Raw genomic sequence first — 10,752 nt, 5'->3', positions numbered from 1 at the left:
CCCTCAGGCCTTCAGTAAGAATTCGAGGTAGGACCTCACTATATCACTGAGCTCTATTTCCAGTCCTCCAGGCAGTAGAATTCTAACACATTTCCCAGGTGGCTTTCCCATTAAGTCTGGACAGAAAACACTGCTGAAGTGGCTCTCCAGCAAATGCACTCAGGGTTGCTGTGACAAAAAGACCTGGAACTGGGGCTGGAGAGATGGCTCAGTGGTTAAGAGCACCGACTGCTCTTCCCAAGGTCCTGAGTTCAAATCCCAGCAACCACATGGTGGCTCACAACCATCTGAAACGAGTCTGATGCCCTCTTCTGGTGTGTCTGAAGATAGCAACAGTGTAATCATAATATATAATAAATAAATAAAATATAAAAAAAAAAAAGACCTGGAACTGGATCTCTGGACTAAGTTGTCGAGTTCAATGACTTCATCTACCTCAGCTGCTTCAGGTGGCCCCAGACTCTCAATATGCAGTTTAGAAAAATCGTAGACACCAAAATATAAGCAGAGGGAATGTTGGTGCGGGCCTTTCATTGAAGCTAGTCAGGAGACTTAGGCAAGAGTTCAAATCCTGACCAAGTGACACAGTGAGTTCAAAGCCAACACAGACAACTTCAAGAGACCATCTCAAAAGAAATAGAAAAAGAAAAGTAAGGGCTGGGGGTGTGGCTCAGTGGTAGAGCCCCTGCCTAGAATTCCCCAGTGAGGGACTTGGGGCATGGCCCAGTGGTAGAGCCCCTGCCTAGAATCCCCCAGTGAGGGTCTGGGGGCGTGGCTCAGTGGTAGAGCACCTACCTAGAATCCCCCAGTGAGGGGCTGGGGGTGTGGCTCAGTGGTAGAGACCCTGCCTAGAATCCCCCAGTGAGGGTCTGTGGGCGTGGCTCAGTGGTAGAGACCCTGCCTATAGTCGCCCAGTGAGGGGCTGGGGGCGTGGCTCAATGGTGAAGAGTTTATTTAGGGTACAGGAGGCTGTAGTCTCTATCTTCTGTACTTGGTGGGGACTGATGGTAATATGATTTGGGCTAAATTCTGATGCCTGGGGTCTCTCCTCTACTCAAGCAGCTAAGCACCCTTCTGAGAGTCCAGCGTATTAGTAAACCTCCCAGTAATTCTTATCTGGAGCTCATGTGAAGAGGAATCAGCCAACCGCTGCTCTGTCTGAAGGGACCCTGTGAGCCTAGTGCAGTGCTAGGCACTGGGGAGGAAAGAGAAACCAGTAGGAGGTTCTTGTCTGTGCTCCAGGACTCTGTGCAGGTGAGGAATCCCACAAGCCTGAAAGAGTAATTAGAGAACAATGCGAGGCAGCCTGTAATTAATTGTTAGCTGCTTGCTGCCCACTCATGCTGCTTCGCGAGCCCTAGGAACAGAGAGACAGAGGGGACAGAAACCCCACTGATTAGTAATAATCCCACGCAGCAGGCAATGCTTAGGGCTCTACCGTGTATCTCACAGCCACCCTCTTCTTCCATCCTGTGGAGCCGCGGGCAGAGCCCAGAGCCTCAGTCCTGAGTCTGTGGTTGTTAACCCAATAACACTGAGATGCTGGTCCCGTTCACACCCTGGTTTGTACTGGGAAGGTCAGGTGCCCGGGAAACCTGCATTGCTGTCGGCACATCTCCTGCTCTACTTGTCTTCCCCTCCCCCTTCCTTCCTCCAACTCCATCTTTCTTCCCTCTACTTCACCAAGATGGCCTTGAGCTCTCCTCCTGCCTCAGTCTCCAGAGTTGCTAGGATTACAGACATAGCCACTTGCGTGTTGGTGGGGGCGGGGCACAAGGGTCTCACTGTGTAGCCCTGGATGTTTTGGAATTCATATGTAGACTGGGCTGGCTTTCGGTTCACAGAGATGCCCTGCCTGTGCCTCCTGCGTGCCCTTAGCTAGAACTGTCATGCTCAGCCTGTATCTCCTTTTCCTGGTTTTCAGCTTCTCTTCTGCTCGTTTGAGGCAGGGTCCCATGTAGCCTAGGCTAGCTCTCCAAATTCCATTAGTTCTTTAACTGTCTTTTTCAAGACGGTCTTTCCGTGTGTAGCCTTGGCTGTCCTGGAACTCAGTCTGTAGACCAGGCTGGCCTTAAATTCAGTCATATGCTTGCCTCTGCCTCCTGAGTGCCGAGATTAAAGGCATGTGCCACACCTGGGTCATCACTTGGTGACCTTTAACTCATGATCTATTAGTATCCATCCTCTAATGCTGTGCCGAAAAGCCTAGTTTATGCAGTGTGGGGTTGGGGTGGGAGAGTGAGGAAAAGTGGTGGGGTTGGGGTTCCTGTCGGCTAGATAAGCCCTCTGCCAATGAGATGACACATCCACCCTCAAGCTCTGATTTGCTTGGGCCTTTGCCTTCTCTAGGCTTGGTTTACTGTGATGCTTCATTCTAGAATCATAAAATCTTCATGATTGGTGTCTCTGTCCCAGAGCAGCAATCCAAGCATGGCGGCTTGTCCCTGTAAACCCCACACTGAGGTGGAGGATCAAGAGCTGAGACCACCCTGAGTTACATAGCTAGCTCTGGGCCAACCTGGCTACGTAGAGAGTTCAAGGCCAGTGTGGGGTCCATGAGACTCTGATAACCAAAAAACCCAACCCAACCAAAACCACCTTTTCCAGATCTGGTATAGAAGCAAATTTTCCTCGAGTAAGAGAAAATCGATCAGGCTGACAGGGCTAGGGGCGAGTGAACCGGGACTGGGTTTCCTGCTTTGTCAGAAGGGAAGCATGGAGGGGCAGGAGAAGGAAGAGAGGGAGTGGGGAGGGAGGAGGGAGAGACAGGAGAGCTCTCCAGAGAGATGTTAATAAGTCCTGTAATTACTCCACAAAAGCAGATCTCCCTGTCTCTCCAAGTGTCAGGAAACCTACCCACACAGAAGCCTTGTGCGAGCGGGTTTGGGGATGGAAAAGGAAAAAATTAGATCTCTACATCTGCTGGCCGTTCTGGAGCTATGGAGTCTCTACTAGGAAGCAGGGACTAATAGAGCCAGGGAGGTGACTCAGTGATCAGAGTGTGTGCCATATGAGTATGAGGACTAGAGTTTGGATACCCAGAACCCACCTCAATGCCAAGTGGGCATGACGGCTTATGTCTAATTCCAGTTTCTAGCAATAGAGACAGGGCATCCCCAGAGCTAAAGGACTAACCTTATTGATGAGCTCATTGGCTGAGAGACCTTGCCTTACTGAATAAGTGGATTATTGATTGAGCATGATTCCTAATAGTCTCGGACCGCCACATGCACATGCACATGCATATGTAAACATTCATATAGACACATGAATACCACACATAGATTTGTGAAAATGGGAAAAAATAACAGACAAAAGCTGCTGTAGTACCTGGGACTGTCTTAAGATGGAAATTCAAGGGAAACGGTGTCCAGACACCTGTGAGGTGGGATCAGTTCTGTCTCCATATCAGCAGGTGTGGAGCATCATGGGAAGACAGACCTTAGTCTGTCATAATCCAGTTTGGGCTCTAGCCTGACAACGTCAAGAGGACAGTGTCAACCTTTGTTGGCATCATTAGGGTGTGGGTCATGGGTGGTTTCTTCCCAAAGCCTCGTAGAGCTTGGCTTGGTCTCTGGTATTGACTACAGCTGTTGGGTTGGTGGCTGGGAGCAGATCTCCTCCAAAGGGATCCTCAAAATCACCCATCCATCTGTCTGTGTCAAGGAACACTGAACCCCAAAGGGACTTACCTGACTTCATCTCCAAGCTGCTCAGGAAATGATTATCACAGTTCCTCTCCCTGGCGTGTGCTAGACAGTAGTTCTCTGACTAAGAATCAAGACTGTAGCCTTTCAAATACAGATTAACTGTGACAACGCTGGCCTGGAGCTGCAGACTTGAAATCCTAGCTACTGAGGAAGCCCAGGCAGAAGTAAAAAGTGAGTTTGTGCTACAGAGGGAGTTTAAGACAAGCTGGGCTCCATATCTTAAAATAAAAAGTCAGAAGAAAAGTGAGAGTACCGCTCAGTGGTAGAGCACCTGCCTAGAATCCCCAGGGAGGGGCTGGGGGCGTGGCTCAGTGGTAGAGCCCCTGCCTAGAATCCACCAGTGATGGGCTGGGGGCGTGGCTCAGTGGTAGAGCCCTGCCTAGAATCCCCCAGTGATGGGCTGGGGGCGTGGCTCAGTGGTAGAGCCCCTGCCTAGAATCCCCCAGTGAGGGGCTGGGGGTGTGCCTCAGTGATAGAGCCCCTGCCTAGAATCCCCCAGTGAGGGGGTGGGGGCGTGGCTCAGTGGTAGAGCCCCTGCCTAGAATCCCCCAGTGAGGGGCTGGGGGCGTGGCTCAGTGGTAGAGCCCCTGCCTAGAATCCCCCAGTGAGGGGCTGGGATGTGGCTTCAGGGAGGAGAGAGGGCAGGAGGAAGGAGGTCTCTGACTGTCACCTAATTTCTCTCCCACCCTGTGATTTATATACTCTCATCCCAGGTGGCATGGGGGAAGATGTCTTGAAATTTAAGGGCTCCCAAAAAGGGACTCGACTTTCAGTAGCTGTGTAGTCTAAAGATGTCCCTCTCATATCTGGGTGCTTGAGTTATTCATCTGCATAATAAAGGTGCTGAAGTGCACCAGCTTCCCCCCCCCCCCCCGCAGGACTGTGGGGGAAGCCGGGGAAGTGAGTTCAGACACTGGGAACCGGAGTTCTGAGTCACCAGCTCATGAGGCCCTCTGGGTGCGACTGGACTGTCAGTCGTTAGGGTCAGAGCCTGGGCCCTTGTAATCCCAATCAGCCAAGTTCTGCTGCCCATCCTCCGTAGGCCCAGTAGACACCGTGAAAAGCAGAGGAACGAGTAATTCAATAGGACCACGCTGGGAAGCGGCATAGAGGCAGGCAAGTCTAGGCTTAAATCGATGGAGAGAGGGCTTGATGGCCGAGCAGCCCCAGTCAAGGTGTGGTCATTTCTGATGACACGGTCATGTCTGATGATCATCGCTGGGCTCCAGTCTGTCCTGCAGTGTGGTCTAACGAGTTATCAGAACAATGTAGATCTCTTCCTGGAGACAAGTTCTTCCTCTGGCCGCACCAGGCTTCAGCCCTTTCCTTCTTCCAGCCTGAGTCTCCTGGGGAGATCCAATTCCTCAGAGACCATTGTTTCAATTTTCTGATAACCAAAGGGCAGGGTTCTTTAGAGGGTCTTCATCCCAGCCGGTCAGCTACAAGGTTGCATTTGAGTGGGTTGGACTCTGGTTTACAGGATGCGCGCATCTGTCTGCACCTTTTTTTTTTTTTTTTTTGGCTTTGCTGGCTGTCTATAGATGGTCGCCACACTCCTCCCTTAGGAGCCCTGGGGAACCTTCCCCAGGGGCTGGAGCTGGGCTCCTCTGTTCTCAGCCCCTCAAGAGAGCAGCAGCCATTCTGCCTGCCAGAGTCGAGGGGCTGAAGCGAAGATTCGGAACCAAAATAGCTCTTTTCCATAAACAAAGCTGCTTCTCATTGGAGAGAATGTAAACAGGCAGATGCGTTCGGAGACCATGCCATCCGGCTGCGCTGCGGGGGAGGTGACAACTGGAAGGCTCCGAACCTGAAGACTGTCTGGGCTGTCTTATCCAAGCATGAAGCTGGGCAGTCAGGAGCCAGGGTCAGCTAGGAGTTGGGCATACAGCTCTGCCAGGGAAGTTGGGGTGTCCAGCTCCCCGGAACCTGGAACCCTCTCCTGGGGACTCAGGAACAGCAACTTCTGGGCTCCCCGGTGCCCAGTGAGTATCCCAGCACCTGGGAGAATGTTGTCTTTCTTCTTGCTCACCATTCCAAGCTCTCAGGTAGGGTCTGTTTTCCTGAGTTTCTAGCACGTTCTGTCTGGTTTTTGTTTCGGAGACAGGGTTTCACTACATAGTCCAGGCTATATAGGCCAACTTGACCTTAAACTCATCACCCTTTGACCTCAGTCTCTCAGGTAGTTACGATTGCAGGCTGGTGTTACCAGGCCAAACTCCAGGCTTATTGATTTGTTTCAAGATGGGATCTTATGTAGCCCAGACTGGTCTTGCACTTCTGACCTTCCTGCCTCTGCCTCCTGAATGCTGGGCTAACGTGTTCTCCGCCATGTCTGGTTTAACAGTCTATGGTTTTTATTTTATTTTATTTTATCTTATTTTACTTTATTTTTTTATCTCCTCTCTCCTACAAGACACAAACACACCACCCCTCCAAAGCCCCCATTTTCTGTGCCTTTCACCCCTGATAGGCACTTGTTTCTCTACTTTGCACTCCCTGACCTCGTTCCATAGCTGGGCCCTACTTCAGCCTCCTTCTGCCGAGGCTCCACAGCTGAGCCAGTTCAGACCAGCTGGTATAGACAGTCTCCCAGACGCTTACCCACAGAAAGTACTCTGAACTGTCAGCAGGGATAACCCAGCCCCTTCTCTGGAGGCTGTTTGCCCAAGGCTATCATCTTGTTTGGAGAGGTGGGGGTGGGCAGGGTCTCTTGTATTCTAGGCTGGTCCTGAACTCACTCTGTAGCCAAGGGTGGCCTTGAACTTTTGATTCTCCTGTCTTCTTCTCTTGACTGCTGGGCTTACAGGCGAGTACTATCTCATCAATGAGGTGCTGGGGATGAAGCCCAGGGCTTCCAGCACACTGGGGAAGCTCCACCCTCCGCTCCAAGGGCTGCCTTTAGAATAACGCCTTCCTCACCACCAGCAAACAAGACAAGCCAGGCCAGGTGTTCTATACACGGATAGCGGCTCTGTAGGGGAGAGGTTCTTGTGACTCATACCTAGGTTTCCCTAATAAGTTTTTTTATTGTTAAAGTGTATTTTTATTTTTATCCTTTTAGTGTGTATGTGTGTCTAAGTGCAGGCACGCATGTGCCATGGGACTCATGTGGAGGTCAAGGGACAATTTTTGTTTCAGAAATTGGTTTTCTCTTTAAAATTTTTAACCTCCCAGCCCCCACCCCATGCCCCGTGGGGTGTTTGTGTGTGTGTGAGAAACAGAGAGGAGAGAAAGAGAGACAGACAGACAGACAAACAGACGGGGGGAGTGTGTGTATGTATGCTTGAATGTGTGTGGGTGCATGTGCAAGAGGAGTCCTGAACCAATGTTAGAAATTATCCTCCATCACTCTTTGACCTTATTCATTTCGGCAGGGCCTCTCAATCAAACCCAGAGCTCATAGATACGACTGGCCTCACAAGCCAACTCTCTATTGGGATCAACTGCTCTCTTGAAGCTGAGTGACAGGGAGGCCGCTACACCTAACTGAGCACTTACACGGGCTCAGATCCTCAGGCTTTAAGCTTCATGCTTAGCCACTTCCCAGGTCCCTCCCTCCCCATCCCCTTTCTTCTTCAAAGGCAGTGTCTCGATCCTGCTGCTGTCCTGTATACTCGAGGCTAGCTAGCCTCTTACCTTCTCTGCCTTAGTGCTAAGATTCCAAGTCCGTGCTGCTGTGGCAACTGCCTTTTATGTGGGCTCCACAGATGCAACTCGGGTCAGCAGACCTGAGCTGCAAACTCCTTCATGGGCTCAATCTCTCTGGCCCTATCATCTATTTCATTCTAGGCAGGGTCTCATCAAGCTGCCCAGGCTAGCCTTGGGAAGTAGCTCGGTTTTTTTTTTTTTTTTTTTTTTTTTTGGTTCTTTTTTCCGGAGCTGGGGACCGAATCCAGGGCCTTGCGCTTCCTAGGCAAGCGCTCTACCACTGAGCTAAATCCCCAACCCCTTGGGTTCCCCCTCCTTCATCTTCTTAGTAGCTGGGATGATAGGCCTGTGCCCTCATGCCTGGCTCTGTGAATCAGTTATCAAATCCTTTTGGGAGACAAAGAAGAATGCTGGTGGTGGCGTTCATGGGACAGAGGCCAGGTGTCCCAGTTAGGGTTACTATTGCTTCATGACCAAAGCAACCTGGAGAGGACAGGGTTTATTTGACTTACCCTTCCACATTGCTGTTCCTTGGAGGAAGTCAGGACAGAAACTCAAGCAGAACAGGAACCTGGAGGCAGGAGTGATGCAGAGGCCATGGAGGATGCTGCTTACTGCTTTGCTCCCATGGCTTGCTCAGCCTGCTTTCCTATTAAACCCAGGATCACCAGCCCAGGGGATGACACCTCCCACAGTGGGTTGGACCCTACTCCATCTATCACTAATGAAGAAAATGCCCTAAAGGCTTGCCTATAGGGCATTTTCTTAATTAGGTTCCCTCCTCTCCAACTGATACTTTAGCTTGTATCAGTTGACATAAAACTAGCCAGCATACTGGGGTCCTGATAAGTAACAGAGTAAACAAGTTACCATGTGTGAGTTGTTCTGGTTCCATCCAGTCCCCACAGTAGCTTGTGGTACCTTTTGAGTGATCATCCAGTGAGGGTTGCTTAACAGCTCTTTAGGGCAGCAGTTCTCAATCTGTGGGTCAAGATACCTTTGCGGGGGAGGGGGGTGTCACATACTAGACATCCTGCAAATCAGATATTTGCATTCTGATTCATAGCATAAGCAAAATTACAGTTATGAAGTAGTAGCAAAATAATTTTATGGTTGGGGGTCACCATAACATGAGGAACTGTATTTATTAAAGGGTTGGAGCGTTAGGAAGATTGAGAACCACTGATCTCCCTGGGGAATGGACTAATTCTGGAGTTTATAGCTAGACCATAATACTGAGACTAAAAACTAAATTTGGGCCAAAAGAGGAAGAAAGTTCATCCTATACCTGATGTGCTGAGCTATGGGAAGTAGACTGTGAAGGAACCACAGAAGGTTCTAGAATGAGATGAGACTTTCTGTCCTGCATTGATGCTCTAAAAAATTCATGTTTCACTTGTTCCGGGTTATGTCTGAAAGTGATGCTACTTATGCCAGGGTTACAGATGAACAATATCAGCTCCTGACCAGAGAAAGTAAGACCCTGAACTTCTTTGACCAGGGAAGGAATCAGAAACCCAGTGATGTAGACTGGAGATACTGGAATAGAACACTTGCCTAGAATACCCAGTGAGAGCCTGGGGGTGTGGCTTGCTGGTAGAGCTTCTGCCTAGAATACCCAGTGAGAGCCTGGGGGTGTGGCTTGCTGGTAGCGCCTCTGCCTAGAATAACCAGTGAGAGCCTGGGGGTGTGGCTTGCTGGTAGAGCCTCTGCCTAGAATCTCTTAGTGAGAGTCTAAAGGCTTCGGGCAACCTTAATGTGTTTGCTCATCTTCTACAAGGCTCAATCCCCAGGACCACACACACACACACACACACACACACACACACACACGCACGCACGCACGCACGCACGCACGCGATGGAAGAGAGATTAGTAGCCCCACCCAATGAAAGCTCTCCATCTCTCAACCTCGTTCCTAGTTCCCGTGAAGTGATCCCCCACCCTTCCCCTTCTGTTTACCCCCTCAACCAAATCTTGTGTCACAGCTGATCTGATTGGATAATTCTGAGCCCAAATGTAGCTTCCTGTAGGAGGCTACAGGGTTCTTACAGCTTCTTCAAGGCTCAGTTCTTTGGAATATCCATCAAGACATGGTGATTGCTAGCTCCAGGCACAAAGGTTCCCCATTGGAGACCGACACGACTGCTCTCTTCCAAGGAAATGGGACCAGGTCTAAGCCATGATTCACAGCCTCTGCTCCCATGAGGTCATTGGTGACCTCCTCCCCCACAGGCTGGTGAGGGACAAGCTAGCCCTCCTCCCCCCTGGTGGGCAGAAAGGTGGGGCCTGATATCTGTACCCTCATCTAACTACCCCCAGAGGTAATTGCTCTGGATTTTCTCTGACACCCTGAGATTTCTCTCCAGGGCTGTGCACGGGCCGAGTCCCACTCAGCCTAAGGAGCCGGAGCCTGGAGACAGCTTGATTGCTAAACCCGGACAGTCCCCCCCCCCAATCCCGCCACGACGTGTCCAAGCTTTGAGACAGTGTGAGTTTATGACGCGTCCCATTATAGCTCTTGCACAAACACAGAATGTTGAAATACCCAACGGATGAGGACACTGTTGAAATAACCTGTCGTCTCAGCACTTTCCCTGTCATTAGCCAGTCGTCCCAACCCTCAGAGTCTTTACGGCAGGGAGAGGGCTGCACCGGGCGTTGAGAGGATGGGGCTGGGGAGAGGCTTCGTGTGTCCAGGGCAGCGGGAGAGCCAGTAGTCTAGAGTAAGAGGCTGCTGCTAGACGTGGTGGTTTAGCCATATCATCCCAGTAACTCCGGAGGCTGAGGCAGAGGATGGCAAGTTTCAGGCCAGCCTGGGCAACTCAATAAAAATCTGTCTCAAATTAAGAAGTATGACAGAGTGGTAGGCATGTGACATAGTGTTTACCTGGTTTCTGTCAGTTAGGTGCTGGGAGCCAAGTTTAGTGGTAGAGTCCCGCCCAGGGGAGGGGCTAAGGCTGTGGCTGTTGCTCCGTGATAGAAAACTTGCAAAGAATCTCCCAGAGGGGGCTACAGGCATGGCTCAGCAGTAGAGTACTTGCCTAGCAACCGCAAGGCCTTGGATACAATACTTAGTACCTCCAAGGGGGCTCAGTCCCTAGCACTTGGAGGTACTGGATATTAAGCCCAAGGCCCTGGGCATGCTGGGTAAATATTTGAACCTTGATTCAAGGACCACATCTTCTGTTTACCCTTTTGGACATAGAGACGTTCAAAGTTCCTCAGGCTGGTTTTGAATTCGAATCCTCCTGCCTCAGCCTCCCAACTGTGGGGATTACAGAAATGTACCATGTTACCCAGCTATAGCCAGTATCTCTTTACATATTGGCTTATTAAAAATGATGCCTCAATTATCAAACTCGGGACGATAACGTTGGAAGAGTCATAAGCT

The sequence above is a fragment of the Rattus norvegicus genome, chromosome 12 (genome assembly GCF_036323735.1).
Source record: "Rattus norvegicus strain BN/NHsdMcwi chromosome 12, GRCr8, whole genome shotgun sequence".
NCBI classification, from domain to species: Eukaryota; Metazoa; Chordata; class Mammalia; order Rodentia; family Muridae; genus Rattus; species Rattus norvegicus.
Note: the sequence above shows the minus strand (reverse complement) of the source record.